Genomic DNA, 16,677 nt, shown 5'->3' on the forward strand with positions numbered 1-16,677 from the left:
TTGCTTCAGTGGAAGGATGTGAGGCCCCCAAGCGTGGAGGCCTGGATCAATGACATGGCGGGGTTCATTAAGTTGGAGAGGGTGAAATTCGCCCTGAGAGGGTCGGTGCAAGGGTTCTTTAGGCGGTGGCACCCCTTCCTGGCAGAACGGTAGTGAAATAGGCCGGTAGCAGCAGCAACCGGGGGGGGGGTTTGGTTCGGTGGGAGGGAGAATTGTGTACATGGGTTTGTTGGATGTGGCGGGTGTTATCTCTTTCCGTTTTGTTGTTTTCTTTTTTTTTGTAGTTGCTGGGGGGGGGGGGGTTGGTTTTTACTATGGTTGTCTGGTTAATATTGTTTTGTTGTTTATATTTTGTGAAAATCTTAATAGAAATTTTTTTTTTTTTTAAAAACAATATCGTTGGTGTCAATAAATTTGCAATGATGTGATGGAATTGTCACCTCCCAGGACCCTGCCTTGTGCGTGACCATTATACCATTGTTGAATGCTCTTGGGAATGCTGGCCTTGCAGATATTCAGCCTTCTGTTGCTTAGAAATGTCCACAGCAGGCAGAGTAGTTTGGCACATGGCAGCAGCAGGAATAGTTTGAGCATCTATCCACATTTCCACACAGTATCAAAGATTGGGAAAGATCTATGAAAGTGGTTCCAGTCCTGAGCTTGCGATGAAAATGAAATGAAATGTTTGTGCTGATAGCAAGGACTTGTTCATAGCAACTGTGTTGGAGCCTATAGCCAGCCTGTTCTTGGGGGAAGGGATGGGTTGGTATACGGGCTTGTTAAATTTTAGGGGCTTATAGCTTATACAGAGCAGTGAGATGGGGCTACAGCTCCCAGGGCCATCTGCTGGCTTTCCCAGGTTTGGCAGGGCTATTACCATTGTCTCACGCCAGATTTGGGAAATCACAGTTGAGAGGAGTACTAGCAGCCATTGTTTTGTCAGTGGGCCACGGTGGTGCAGGAAATCCAGTGGAATATCACCTTTTTCAGCAGCTTGGTCCTTTTTTGTGGCTGCTAGGCTAGCATCCAGTTCCACAAGGGTAAATTTGTCTGGTAGTGGAAAAGACTCTGGGCGACTCGCCTTTCTTTGACCTCCTGTTTGTGTTATTTATCCAGTGATCCCTTGAGTTGGCCGGTAATTCGGTAACAGAATTAGCACTGACTTGTGAATTAACGGGCTGTGCTGGGTTTGATGCTCCAGGTTTCCTCAGGAGGTTCCAGAGCCAAATGTTTGAGTGCGTAACGTCCATGCATTCCACACAGTGCAGCCAGCGTTATTCTTTACAGTTGTCTAAAAATCCAAGTAGTGTTGTGGCTGCAGCTGGATCTCCAGTTTATTGGTATTGTTGAAGGAGGGCTTTTCACTCTGCTCCAACAAGGAAAACCTTTAAAGATGTTTTCTTTGCTGCAGCAACAAGCAGGGCCACAAATACTGTTTTGGTGTCACGTGGATACGGTGGAAGGTTTTCTCCACTTCAGTAGTGAATCCAGGCCAGTTTGCCTTATTGAAATTTTATCTTGACACTAGTTTCGCTGTTGTGACAGGGATTTCAACCCCCACATGGCTGATAATCTGCCAATGTTGGCCGTGTGGGAATTATAGGAAGACAGTTCGGGACAAGCATACAGGGACACATTTATTCTCTGATGAGATTATGGCGAGGTCAGGGTTATAAACCCTCTCTCACCTTGCTGATCGGAAAGGTTGTATGATGTTTAACTTCATACACAAAGTGAACATCCTGCCTACTCTCCAGATTATTAATGATAATCTCTCATCCTCAGAGCCTCCTCCAAAAGCTACATATCGTCCCTAGCCAATGTGGCCCCAATTGCTCACCATCTGTCCTGCAATCCCCATTCCACCTGGCAGCACCCAGAAACCCTGGCAGCACAAGGTGCAAGAAAGGGACCTACTGCTCACGCCCGCGTTTCACGTATTTGCAGATCTGCCCATTTCCAAAACCTTTTTTAGTTCAGAATTTCAGCATTTTCTGTGGGGATTTTTTCCCTTCTCAACTCTAAATAAGTAAAACTAGAACAATTTATTTTCTATAGAACTGCTGACTTAATTAGTCATTGGACATCAAACCCAATTTGTAAGCAAAACTTAAACTGGGCCTACTGTGCAGGCAGGCAATGCTGACACGATCGGTCTTTACCAGAACTAAACACATTAAGGTAGTTCTTGATGATCTCGGTGAAGCAGAAACATTTTACACAGGAAGGACTGTAATTAATAATAATCTTTATTATCACAAGTAGGCTTGCATTAACGCTGCAATGAAGTTACGGTGAAATTCCCCAATCACCACACTACGGCGCCTGTACACTGAGGAGGAATTCAGAAAGTAGATTACCCAACATCACTTCTTTCGGGACTTGTGGGAGGAAACCAGAGCACCCGGAGGAAACCCACGCGGACACAGGGAGAGTGTGCAGACTCCTCAAAGACAGTGACCCAAGCTGGATCGAACCTGGGACCCTGGTGCTGTGAAGCAACAGTGCTAACCACTGTGCTACCATGCCGCCCATATAACTGCTCAAGGAGAGATTTTAAAAGGTAAAATATTTTAAAACACAAGCTTGAAAAGCAACACCTTGGAGGACAACATGATCACTGAGCGAAGCCATATCGCAGTGACTTACAAATCATATGCACGTTTTCCACCACCTCACAGCAGGTTAATGTCCAAGAGAGCATCTCACTCAATTTACTCTAATACCAACATAAAATTATGCATAAGGAAATCTGTACAAGGAAAATCAGGGACAGAGCTGTCAAATGTCCTTGCAATCCTTCCAGACACACACTGCCCTGAATTTCCAATCATCACATTAACACAGAGGCAATACAAACTGCTTAACATCCTCTCAATTTCAGACATCTATTTCCCTTTTTAAAAAAATGGAGGACTCCAAGAATTCAATCACGAGCCTCATGCTAATGAAAGTTAAATGGACAACGGGTCAGTGTGTGGATTCCACCCGCATTGCAACTGAGGTCATGCCTGAACACTGATCACATTGTTTCACTCAGTCCCAATTCCCCCCAACCTCCATTTAGCTCGTGCACAACCTTTTAAGAAGAGCACTGACCATTGCCGTCATCTTTCTCTTCATGTTATATGTGCTCAACAGGGCTGTAACTACGACAAAGACACTACAACAAAAGCATTTAATAGTGACAAGTAAAGCCCTCTGTGATCCATGCAAACTAGTCTGAATGACTCAGCCACACAACTACAGTACAAAAAAACGGATTCATGAATTCAGCAGTCAAAACAAAACTATTTTTACTCTGATTGCTAGTACACTGTTGAATAGATGACACGTGTGATAAAGGAGACAGTGCCTGTTCTGTGGAACAGAGGAGTGTGCCATTCAGCCCATATAGCATGCTCTGCCATTCAATTAAATCATGGCTGATCGAACACATTCTTCCTCCTTCAGTTCTGACAAAGAGTCAAAGGATTCAAAAAGATTCTCTCCAAAAAGATACCAGTTTTCCCAGCATCCTCTGATCTTGTTTCAGATTCCAACACTACAGTATTTTGCTTCTTTTCTTATATTTATTTATTTAGTTTTAGACTCCATAAGTGAAAACATCTTCTCTACATCTATTCCATAAACCCTCTCAGAATCCTACAGACATCCATCAGGTCACTTAGCCTTCTGTTATCTGCGAAAAAGCCCCCAGCCTATTCATTCTTTCCTGATAGGTATAACCTCACTGTTGTGGAATCATCCTTGCAAATCTTTTTCCCACCTTCTCCAGTGCCTCTATGTCCGTTTTCTAATTGTGGGAACCAGACTGCACCCCACCTCAAGTGTAGTCTGATCAAGACTCTGTCCATTTAACATAAAGTCTGATTTTCAATTCTATCTCTCTAAAAATGAACTTGTTCTTTGTTTTTAATGGCCATATTGACCTGTGCCACAACTGTTGGTAATTTGTGCATCTGTAACCCACAGATCCATCTGCCCCTCGGCCACATTTAGATACTTAATTTCTAAGAAACATGCTGCCATTCTATTAACAAAACTCTTTAATAACGGAAAAGTTGGTGGAAGCTTTGCATATCGGGGAGTGGAGTAAGCAAAGAGATCAGAGAGCTGCTCGAGCATTTCTCCAAACAACAGTACTGAGTCAAGGAGGTCAACTACAAGGGAATCAGACCAGCTCTTCCTCTTCCTGACTGAACATCGGGCAAAAAACAACAGCTGCAGCTGGATTTTAATTTTTTTTTTAAACAATTTCCAAGATGGTGCTCTCTCCGAGCTCTTCCCTCCAGATTCTCTTCTTACAAAGTACCCAATTCATTTATTTTCTAATTAAGGGCAATTTAGAGTGGCCAATCCATCTACGCACATTTTTGTGATGTGGGGGTGAGACCCACGCAGACACGAGAGAATGTGCAAACACACACGGACAGTGAACCACTGCACCACCGTGCCGCCCGCTCCTACATCTTTTATGACCATTATAGTATGCTCGATAATTATTATAGTATTTTCTAGGTATTTATGTATGGAGCGATCTGCCATGACTGTAAGCAGAACAATAGTTTTCACTGTACCTCGGTACATGTGATGTGACAATAAATCAAATCAATAAATAAATCATTAAGTCATACTCCCGCTCGATTGGCACCCCGTCTGCAAATATTCACCACCTCCCTCATCGCTGATGCACAGTTATAGTGTGCACTATGTACAAGATGCACAGCATAAACTTTGCCAAGGCTTAGACAGTACCTTCCAAACCACAACCACTACCATCTGGAAGGACAAAGGGGGAAATGTGGGAATACCACCACCTGAAGTTCCCCTCCAAGCCACTCACTGCCTCCTGACCTGGAAAGATATCGTTCGTTCGCTGTCATTGGGTCAAAATCATGGAACTCCCTCCCTGACAGCACTGTGGGTGTACCTACAGATGGACTGCAGCTCACCACCACCTTCTCAAAGGCAATTGGGCAATTTCTGCATTTACTCAACCTGTGATGATTTTAAACAATTCTATCAAATCTCCACTAAGCCCTCCCAGCACCAACAACAATGCCAGATTTTCCAATCTATTCGTGTAACTGTAATCCCTCATCACTGGAACCATTCTAGTTTCTCTTATATACCCTCTCCAAAGACTTCACCTCCTTCCTAAAGTGCAGTGCTTGAATTTGACACAATGCTCTAAGTCGGGCCAAAATGGTGTTTTGTGTAGGTTTAGCATAACTTCCTGATATTATACCCATAAGCCCAATTGATGCAGACTTGAATGCATATGGCAGACAACTGGTTTAACGATTCACCGCCAGATCTGGCTGGGCCACATAAAGCACTATCAAGTCCTGGTCATGCCTATCATGATTGCTCATCATTCCACAATCATCATAACCCCTTAGCTCCTTTTCTCTACTGCAAACCATCATTTTAAAATCCTCTTTACATGTCTCCTCTGCTCACACTTGGTGAGGAGTTAATGGATTTCTTTAGTTCCTAGATTGAGACCACCTGCTCAGCTGCCTCTGCCACCTTTCATTTAGTCCAATGGGTTGAATTTCTGCTAAAATTTTCCCCTGCATACGCTCTGTTCCCTAGTTTCCCTCCAATCTCCCCTCATCCCCTCTTCTAGTTCATCTTGCCCTCCTTCCCCTTGACCCTGTTTTCACTAGCTCCTCTTTTGGTTAGCTGATACTGTTAGCAGTCTCTCTCTTCAGGAATTGACTCTCACCTTCATCACTTCATCAGAACAGAACAACACTTAGCCACACTCTTCTTCCAAACAACCAGCCCACCCTCTACTTCTCTTTCCTCTCCAAAGTCCTTGAACATGTTCACCTCCCAAATAGATGACCATCTTTCTTGCAACTCCATGTTCGGATCCCAGTTAGGCTTACAATCACCCAAAGCACTGAAATGGCTCGTATCAAAGTCTCAAATGACATCCTATGTGACTGTGACAACTATTCCTCCTCAAAGTAACTGCAGTGCTTGATACAGCTGGCAACCCAATCCCTCTCCAACACTTCTGCATCTTTGCCCAGTTGGATGGGTTTGCACTCGCCTGGTTCCATTCTTAATGATCCATCCATATCAAAAGTATCACTTGTAATAGTTCATCTTCCCCTTCTATCATTTCTGGTCTCACCCAAGAATCTATCCTTGGCCCTCTCCTACTTTTCATATACATGCCGCCTGGAGAAGTACACTGGATATCTGTACACAACATCCTAGGATTGTCTCTGGGAAATCAATACAGAGGGGTCGTGGACTGATCACATAGCAATATTGTAGAATATAATTTTTGAAAAATTTTAAAGTCAAATTGCATCTATCCCTTAACTAAACTGGTACAAAAGCATGGGAATGTGAACCATATTTGATTCATTTGCAACCTTCAAATAATCAGTGATACTATCTCTGTGCAATAATCTTGGAATGGAATCCATTTGTAACTAAACCATGGTGTCACATTTGACCCAGAGACGCATCCACTCCATTAACAAAACCATCCATTTCCACCATCATAGCATCACTCATTCCACCCCTATCGCCATTCATCTGCTATTAAAACCCTCGTCTATGTCTTTGTTGACTTTAGATATGACTATTCCAAAGTTCTCCTGGACAACCTGCCCATTTTCCAACCTACATAAATTTGAATTCATCCAAATCTCTGCTGCCTCTTGGTATGAGTATGTGCCAAGTCCTGTCCACCCATTACGCCGACACTCACTGACCGAAAATGGCTCACAGTCTGGAATTGCCTCAAATCAAACATTTCATCTTGGTTTTCTACTCCCTCCATGGCCTTTGTCCTCTCCTCCTCTCTCTCGCTCTCCCCCTCACCCGTGCTCCTTCTATTATGGCCTCTTGCCAACCCCTGATTTTACTCATTCCAGTATTGGCAGGCATGCCTTCCACTCCCTAGATCCTAAATTCTGGATTTCACTCCCAAACATCTCTGACTCACCCCCCGCCTTTGAAGTGCTCTTTAAAACCTGTTTGAGCAAGCCTTTGATCCTCTGCCCAGCATCTTGTGGCTCCATGTCTAATTTTGATTAAGAAAACTCCTCTGAAATATCTCAGGATCGTTTACTACATTCAAGGTGCTATGTAAGCGTAAATTGTTGTTGACGTTAGGGCAGGGGGGGAAGAGAAGAGACTTCATATCATTCTTATGGTACAGTTTTCTTGATAAATGGACCAACTGTTCAACAGAATACATTATATTAATGCCCATATTATAGCGATAGGTCAGTGGTGCAACTTTAGAGGTGCGAGAAGTTGGCAAATTCTGTCTTATCGTATTATCTCAGAGAAACCAAATAGTTTTGTTTTTATCGTTGAAAGGAGGAAGTGTTTGTTGTTGCATGTTTGAATCTGGATCTTGCTCTGCCTGAAGTACACCTGGTGTTCATTCTGCCTGATGGCAATGATTTGCTGTTGTGGAAGTCCAGGACCAGGATGATGAGGCCGAGTGGCAGTCAAGCTCAGCACCTATTGCCAAGGTACAGATAAGGAATATAGAAATTCAGTATCGAGCAACCTGCATTATTCATTTTGTCAGTGACATTCAACACAAGATAAACGATTCTGGTGTGAGTCTGGAAGTTAGCAAGGCAACCAATTCTTCCTGTGTAAATTGGACAGCCAAGTGGCTACAAAACCTAATGTTTTGTTACTGTTTTAAAGTGGATGCAAGAAAAGAGAGACCATGGTGGCACGGTGGTTAACACTGCTGCCTCACAGCACCGAAGACCCAGGTTAGATCGCGGGCCCGGGTCACTAATGTGTGGAGATTGCACATTCTCCCCGGGTCTGGTCGGTTTCATCCCCACAACCCAAAGATGTACAGGGTCGGTGAATTGGCCACACTAAATTACCCCTTAATTGGGCAGAAAAAGAGAATTTAATTGGGCATTCTAAATTTATATTTAAAAAAGAGAGGGCAGCACGGTGGCACAGTGAGTAGCCCTGCAGCCTCACGGCGCCGAGGTCGCACATTCTCCGCGTGTTTGCGTGGGTTTCGCCGCCACAACTCAAAGATGTGCAGGGTAGGTGGATTGGCCATGCTAAATTGCCCTTTAATTGGAAAAATAAATTGGGTACTCTAAATTTATTTATTTTTTAAATAAAAAAGAACAGAGATCAGTAGGGTGTTTATGCGTCAATCTTGACAGTGGCAGGATAGGTGAACAAAGAAGTTAAGAAAGCTTGTAGGATTTTGTGCTTTATAAATCGAGGAAAACAACAAGACCTAATGCATTGTACGGCAAAATTTGACACTGAACTACATAAGGACATGTTACAGCAGATGATCATAAGCTTTGCCAAAGAGGTTGGTTTTAAGGAGCACCTTAAATAAGGAAAGGTAAGTGGCAGTGGGATTTAAAGAGGGAATTCTAGAGTTTGAGCCTAGGCAGCTTAGAGGGCCACTGACGGTGGAGCAATTAAAATCAGGGATTTTAGGCCAGAATTAGATGAGTACATATATCTCAGAGTTTTGGGGCTGGACGCGATCAGAGATGGGAAGGGGGGAGGACATGGAGGAATTCAAAAACAAAAATGAGAATTTTAAAATCAAGGCGCTGCTTGACTTGGAGCTAACATGGGTCAGTGAGCACGGGGTAATGGACGAGCTAAACTTGGTCAGCCCACCTAACCTGCACATCTTTGGACTGTGGGAGGAAACCTGAGCAAACTCATGCAGATACGGGGAGAAAGTCTAAACTCCACACAGAACGTCATCCGAGGCCGGAATTAAACCAGAGTCCTTGGAGTTGTGAGGCAGCAGTGCCGCCCTGGTGGCCTAGCCCATATACATCCCTCAGTTGGCTTCACAAAAACAGATTATCTGGTCATCCTCGACTTTCATGCTCAAGCTGAAGGAGCAGGTCTTGATGAGAAATATTTAAGGGTAATATTTACATATCTATGCGGAATCCCAGAGGTAGCGATGCAAAGCAGGAGAAGAAGCCACTGCCAGTGATACGCTCGCTATGGTTAGATTGTTAAGAATTAAACCAGGCAAGTGCAGTCTCACTCAGCTGATGATAGTAGAGAGGCATTAGAGGAGGACAGTAATGGCCAACCATGTAAAAGGTTGCAGGTAGATCAAGAAGGATGAGAAGGGATAGTTTACACTTATATCACAGTCAGAAAATGTTTTGGTTGTAAAAAATTCCAATAAAAATTATATTAAAAAAAAAAGAAAATGTTTTGGTACTTGACAAGGATGGAATCTTGGGGAAAATTTCCAGTTTCTTTTTTTTTTAAATAAATTTAGCGTACCCAATTATTTTTTCCAATTAAGGGGCAGCTTAGTGTGACCAATCCACCTATCCTGCACATCTTTTGGGTTGTGGGGACGAAACCCACGCAGACACAGGGAGAATGTGCAAACTCCACATGGACAGTGACCCAGGGCCGGGATTCGAACCCGCGTCCTCAGCGCCGTAGGCAACAATGCTAACCACTGTGTCGCCGTGCTGCCCTAATTTCCAGTTTCTTAACCCTCTACAGACATTCAGGCATCCTGATTTCCCTCCTAATTAACCTGGCTTTCATTTTAAGATCGTGCTCTCTGGTTACGAATTCCCCAATCAGAGGAAATAATTACTTTGTATCTACCCTAACAAATCCCTTTTGCATGATCTCAATTAGATCAACCCTCAACCTTCTATACTTCACAGAATATAAACCAGGTTTATACAACGTACCCTCATATTTCAACCCTTCATAATAATCATCTTTATTGTCATGAGTAGGCTTACATTAACACTGCAATGAAGTTATTGTGAAAAGCCCCTAGTCGCCACATTCAGGCACAAAGAGGAGAATTCAGAATGTCCAAATTACCCAACAGCACGTCTTTCGGGACTTGTGGGAGGAAACTGGAGCACCCGGAGGAAATCCGTGCAGACACAAGGAGAACATGCAGACTCCGCATAGACAGTGATCCAAGCCTGGAATCGAGTCTGGGACGCTGCTGCTGTGAAACAACAGTGCTAACCACTGTGCTACTGTGCCACCCATGCTGTCTTTATTCTCGTTACTACCATAAAAACCACTAAATCCAGTGAACTGATCCTCATAAACAACGTATGAATCAGTGTCAATGTGAAATACAAGATAACACAGGATAGAGCATCTATAGGATGAGAGGCGGTAGATTTAGAACCGAGATGAGGAGGAACTACGTCTCGCAGAGCGTGGTGAATTTGTGGAACTCTCTGCCCCATAGTGGGGTTGAATTGGAGTCATTAAATGGTTTCATGAGGAGCTAGATATAGCTGATTTCTGATATATGCAAGCATTAGGTCTTGTTGTTTTCCTCGATTTATAAAGTGCAAAATCCTACCAACTTTGTTAACTTCTTTGTTCACCTGATTTCTTTTAAAAGAGGTTAAAGGGATATGGGAAACAAGTAGGGAAGTGGATTTGAGACCAGGAGAGATCAGCCGTGATCTGATTGAATGGTGGAGCAGGCTCGAGGGATTGAATTGCCTACTTTTGCTCCTAATTCTGAGGTTACAGAAGAGGGGGGGGGGGGGGGGGGGGGGGGGAGAGAGATTATGCAGGGTAGGGCTTAAAGACAAAAGGCATTGAAAAACTATGCAAGCCAAGGGGATATTCCGGAATGGCTGTCTCCAGGAAAGTCAGGCCACAACTATTCAGGAGCAAGGGATCAAATGTTCCCCAGGCAACATTTTGGTTTGACCAAAATTGTCTGTATCTGTAGCTCAGTCATTTTTTTAATTTTTAAACATTTGTCTCTACTTCCTGTTTCTACTTATTTTTCATCCTCCACCATTCAATCAGATCACGGCTGATCTCTCCTGGTCTCAAATCCACTTCCCTACTTGTTTTCCATATCCCATATCCACAGCTGAAGTTGCATTTAGCCACCAGACCTCACCATTTTGCTCATTGCCACTGACCAGAAGATCTAGGCCAATCATAGTGTACAGATTTTGTATATACAGAAGGGAGCTGTATGTATCTTCAATTTTGCATTCAAGTAGGCAAAAAAAAGTTAATCAGTGCTCTCCCTGCCTTCAAGACCAGACTATCTGAACAGTTGGCCTGAGCACATGCAGCTTTGAGTTGATCACAATTGCAAACTAAAACTCAGCCATCTCACAGATACCCCGGAAAAGTCATCTGATGGTGGCATGCAGGTTACCACAACATCTCATTATATTTCAACTGTGTAGTGGTTTATGCTTCCTGCCGCTGCTTTCAGTGAGACACAAGATAATTAGCAACATGGTAAATGATTCAACAGCTCAATGGGATCGTCCTGTGGATTGGCCATCTTCAATTCCTTTGCACCCATAACCCGGCTAGCTGCAATATCTGCAAAAGTTAATTACACAGAACAAACATTTAAATATTTAATTAAATACCAAATAGGTTAAGCAATGTGCATCAATATTTCAGCCAGTGTATCAATTTTCCTTCTGAGTCACAAATTTGTCAACTTTTTCTGCCAAAACACCAACTCCAGGATACTTTCTTCCAAATGTGCTTGTCACTGTCGCACACAAACGTTATTCAAACTCTGGGGAGCACCATAACCCATTCCACTCATAAATTACACAGGGCAATCAGATAGCAGAAACCCTGGCTGTTGCCCCAATATCAATTTGCTAAGCTCTCCAATTCTGCTGTCAACCCAAATTACGGTCGGTGCACAGCCACATTACTTGCTTAAATTCTGAAATCAGACTTTAAAGTAGATATTAACTCAAAATTATTTGGTCAACCAAATTTGCCCGTGGGAGGAACCTGATGCTCTCAGTCATGGTGGAGGATGAAAAATAAGTAGAAACAGGAAGTAGAGACAAATGTTTAAAAATGTAAAAACTGCCACTGAGCTACAGATACAGGCAACTTTAGTCAAACCAAAGTGTTGCCTGGGGAACATTTGATCCCTTGCACCTGAACAGTTATGGCCTGAGTTTCCTAGAGACCGTCATTCCGGAATATCCCCCAAGCACTCTCAAAACAGCTCAGAATAATACTCAAAAATTTTGCAGAAAGTGAGCTGAATTTACTAGAGTTGTGGTCCACGTGTACAGGGAAGAAAGCTATTATTCATAGGTCCATAACGTGGGACTAGTACAACTTTGCTGCTACTAAGGGATTGACCAGAAGGTTGACATTAAACACGTGCACACACATGCATTTGAATTTCAAAGCTTTGGAGATTCAGAAAGATTTATTGCCTCAACTGGTAATTCCCAAATCAGACCATCAAGGAACGTTAGCAATCACAGCTTGTGATAGATGTTAATAAGGGCAGCATGGTGGAACAGTGGTTAGCTCTGCTGCCTCACGCCACCGAGATCCCCGGTTCAATCCTGGCTCTGGGTCACTGACCATGTGGAGTTTGCACATTTTTCCCTGTGTTTGTGTGGGCTGCACACCCACAACCCAAAGACGTGCAGGGTAGGTGAATTGGCCCTTTATTGGAAAAAATAATTGGGTACTCTTAAGTTTATTAAAAAAAAGTGATAGATGTTAATAAATGGAAACATCGATTTAAACTTCATAGCTAGCCTGAACGGCACCTAAATCCCAATTAAGACTAAAAGAAAAGGCCTGAGAGCGGAACAGTGCAAAACCTTTTTCAATTGAGTCATGAACAAAGAGATAATGTGGAGGAAGACAGGCAGGGGGTTTGGGGTTATCCGAACCTGATGTATTATTACTGGGCAGCGAATGTGGAGAAGGTACGGAGCTGGGTCAGAGGGGTTGACTCCCAATGGGTCAGAATGGAGGAGAGTTTTTGTACGGGGTCAGGACTGAAGGCGCTAGCAACAGCACCACTCCCGACGGCCCCGGGGAAATACTCAGGACGTCCGGTAGTAAAAGCTTTGTTGAGAATTTGGAGGCAGTTTTACCAACACTTCTGGTTGGGGGCAGGGTCAAGGGAAATGCCGATTCGTGGGAACCATAGATTTGAGCCAGGGAAGTGGGATGGAAATTTTAGGAGATGGGGGAGAAAGGAATTAGGACACTAAAAGATTTGTTTCTTGGGGGGTCGGTTTGCAGAATCGAAGAAGCTGGGAGCGAAGTATGGGCTGGAGCAGGGGGTACTATTTTACTACATGCAGATTCGAGACTTTGCCAGAAAGGAGATACAGAGCTTCCCAGTAGAGCGGCTTCCACATTGCTAGAGGAGGCGCTGATTGGAGAAGGGGGTAGTATCGGCGGTCTACGGGCTATTTTGGAAGAGGAAAAGGCGCCGCTGGAAAGGATCAAGGCAAAGTGGGAGGAAGAGTTGGGAGAGGGTATTGAGGAGGGGGTTCTGATGTGAGGTGCTCCAGAGGGTAAACACCTCCACCTCATATGCGAGGTTGGGGCTGATACAGTGGAAGGTGGTGTATAGAGCACACTTTACAAGGGAGAGGATGAGCCGGCTCTTTGAGGGGGTAGAAGGTGTGTGTGAACGTGGCAGGGGAGGCCCCGCAAACCACGTTCATATGTTTTGGTCCTGTCCAAAGCTGGAGGATTACTGGAAGGTGGTGTTTAGGGTAATCTCTAAAGTGGTGCACGTGAAACTGGACCGGGTCCTCAGGAGGCCATATTCGGGGTGTTGGGCCAGCCGTGGTTGTAAACTGTGCGGAGGCAGATGTTCTAGCCTTTACCTCATTGATTGGCCAAATGCGGATCCTGTTAGGGTGGAGATCAGCCTCTCCACCCTGTGCCCTGGTGTGGCGGGGGGGTCCTGCTGGAATTCTTTACACTCGAAAAGGTCAAATTTGAACTGAGGGGAAGGAGGGAAGGGTTCTACAATCCACGGGCGTTATTCATTATGCACTTTCGAGAATTGGATTACATTGAACATTAGGGGGTGGGGGGCTGGGAGAGTTGGGGAGAGAGAAACTGTATGTGTTAATGGTGACTATGGGTGATTCCTGATTCCTTTTTGTCATTTGTTTATGTTAACATGCGGGCTAATGTTTGGGGTTGCGTGAGAGGATGGGATTTTTGTTATTGATATGGGGATTGACATTGCATTGGTTACTGATTATTGTTTATTGTTGGTGGGTTTAAATTGGGCGAAAATGTGAAAACGGACAATAAAAATATTTTTTTAAAAGGGATAGTGCGACGCAGGTTGAAAGATAGTATCCTGCACAATACAATGGCATAAATAATTTACAATCTGAGATGAGGAACCTTTCACATATGCAGTCCCAGGGACACCGTGCAGTTTCACTGACACAGATCTAGCAAGTCGTAACTGCATTGCAGCAAACCTAGCTATTTTAAGCACCAGCTACAGCTCACTGCTGTTCACTGAAAAGCTATCAGCAATTTCAGGTTCTCATGAAGCTAGCTGTCAAAGTATGCTTCATTCAACTGGTCCAATATCTTCATATAAAAATCTCAGCATTCATCCGACACTAAGAGCAATTTCCACATTTATTTACAGAACACAGCAGAGGTAGGAATTGTTACTGATATAGAACAGTGCAATGTTGACACACATCGGCAGACGGAAGAGCAGGCACATTGTGGGGAAGCATCCAACTTTTCGGTCCTGCCCAGGACTAGTAATCTAAGGCTCTGGGTTAGGAACGTGCTGCATCACAGCCAACCCTCCTTCAGTCAACTTGTAAAAGCTTGATTTTACCTGATGCAGTCCCACATCTCAGTGATTAAATTCACAGTTGCCTTCTTTAAAAAGAACCACATCAATTAATAAGCAAGATGACCAAAGGATACAGCATTTAACCAACTACTCAGATAGGGCAGCACGGTGGCACAGTGGTCTGCACTGTTGCCTCAGCACCAGAGACCCAGGTTCGATTCCCACCTCCGGTGACTGTGCGGAGTTTGTGCGTTCTCCCAGTGTCTACGTGGGTTTCTTCCTGGTGCTCTGGTTTCCTCCCAGAGTCCAAAGATGCGCAGGATAGGTGGTCAATGCACGGGGTTACATGGATAGGGAGGGGACTGGGCCTTGGTGCTCTTTTGGAGGGTGGGTGCAGACTCAATAGGCCAAAAGGCTTCCTGCAGTACTGTCGGGATTCTATGGATTCTATATGTGTGATTCCTTGTAAAGTTCAATTAGCAGAGAGCATTATAAATTTTAACTGAAGTGTACATAGAAAGGGATATGGGTAAAAGAGCAAGTCTATGGGATCAGTTTTGGAATGCTACAGTAGAGGCTAAATGGTCATCCATGCTATAAACATCCAAAATTCTATGGAAGAAATCTCATCTTCAAAGTCTTGAATAAGTACAACTCATAGTAAAAGTTAAACTGATAAGGGCCTGGCTTCCACGTCACAACTGTGCATACACCCCGGGTGATTTCAAATCCTAACATTATTATTTCCTTCCCAATCATGCTGTTTCCATTCACCACTCTGTCCCAAATTTCCCCATCAAACGCAAATCTTCTCTTGCTCTGACACTATATTTACTGAGTGCCACAATGAGCAATTGTTGCCAAACTCTGAAATTTATCGGTTATTTTAAGAAACTGCCACGTCATGTTTAGAGATTCTTTATTCCTAACAGCCAAAGTAAAACGATGCAGAATTACTGCTGTATTCTTAATCTGTACTATCTAATACCACACTGGAACCTCAATTATCTGCCAGAGTTAAAACAGCCTGGAAAATTATAAAAGTTGCCAAATAATTATTGCAAATCCCTCTATATTTAAGTAAATTCCAGATGGTGGTTCATCACCACCTTCTCAAGGACATCAAGGGAAATAAATGTGGCCCTACCAGGAATAATACATCCCATGAATGAGTAAAGAAATCCATTTCAATACTTCTCTCAACATTCTGGAAAAGCATCATGAAGGAATTAAACATTCTGGTTCTTAAAAATGCTAACCTGCTCGGTTTCTCCTTAAATTATTCATCAACCCCAGCAAAATGCTTTCAGCTGAACTTGGTGATTCTTAACCGAAAAAGAGGGCAAAACTTTATTGCAAAAAACATTCTTCACAGTACATTTAAACAGCAGCGCTGGCCCAAGTCTGGAGTTACACATTTGTGAGCAGGCACTACAGAATTTCCAGCCTGACCACAAGATGCATGGGTTTATCAAAACTTGAATTTTATTCCTAAAATACACCGCGCTGTTCAGCCTTCTCTGTTGTACTGATTTATCATTCAAGCTGTCACTCAGCTCGGATCAGATTGCTGTCAGACTGGAGTATGGAATTCCTCTCACGCATGTCAGCAGCTAAAGAAAAACATAGTTGACATCATTGCACCCAAACAACTGAGTGGAGGGTTCCTCTCCCCCTAATATAATCCCATAGGTTTTGCCAACATCATTGATACTTGAGCCGAAGGGGCAGTATTAGGTCTGACCTAGTCCTCAACTGACTTTCACAGAAATGTATTATGCCCAATACCTTCTGTGTTACCAGCTCTGTCCAGAGTTATCTTTTAAATTCAAATCAAAAGTTTGAGTTTGCCCAGCTCTGGATATTTTTCATATTAGTTCTCAGGGCGTTGGGGAGGTGGTTGTGGATGTAATGGCAAGGCCAGAATTATCACCCTTTTCAGTTTCTAGGAGGTGATGATGGAATGATGGTTGCTTCTAATACAGATGCTTTTTCAGTTACTTCAGAAGGCTTCGAAAAGTAAATCGGCACTCTGAGAAATTGCCCTCTTTTATGATAGTACAGAA

The 16,677-nt window shown here is 43.5% G+C and overlaps 1 protein-coding gene across 7 annotated transcripts in view; it reads right to left on the reverse strand.

Moving 5' to 3' along the window:
• Nucleotides 1-16,677, reverse strand: part of sbf1 (SET binding factor 1) — a 198,636-nt gene that overhangs the window by 117,053 nt on the left and 64,906 nt on the right. The window lies entirely within an intron of this gene.

The sequence above is a fragment of the Scyliorhinus canicula genome, chromosome 11 (genome assembly GCF_902713615.1).
Source record: "Scyliorhinus canicula chromosome 11, sScyCan1.1, whole genome shotgun sequence".
NCBI classification, from domain to species: Eukaryota; Metazoa; Chordata; class Chondrichthyes; order Carcharhiniformes; family Scyliorhinidae; genus Scyliorhinus; species Scyliorhinus canicula.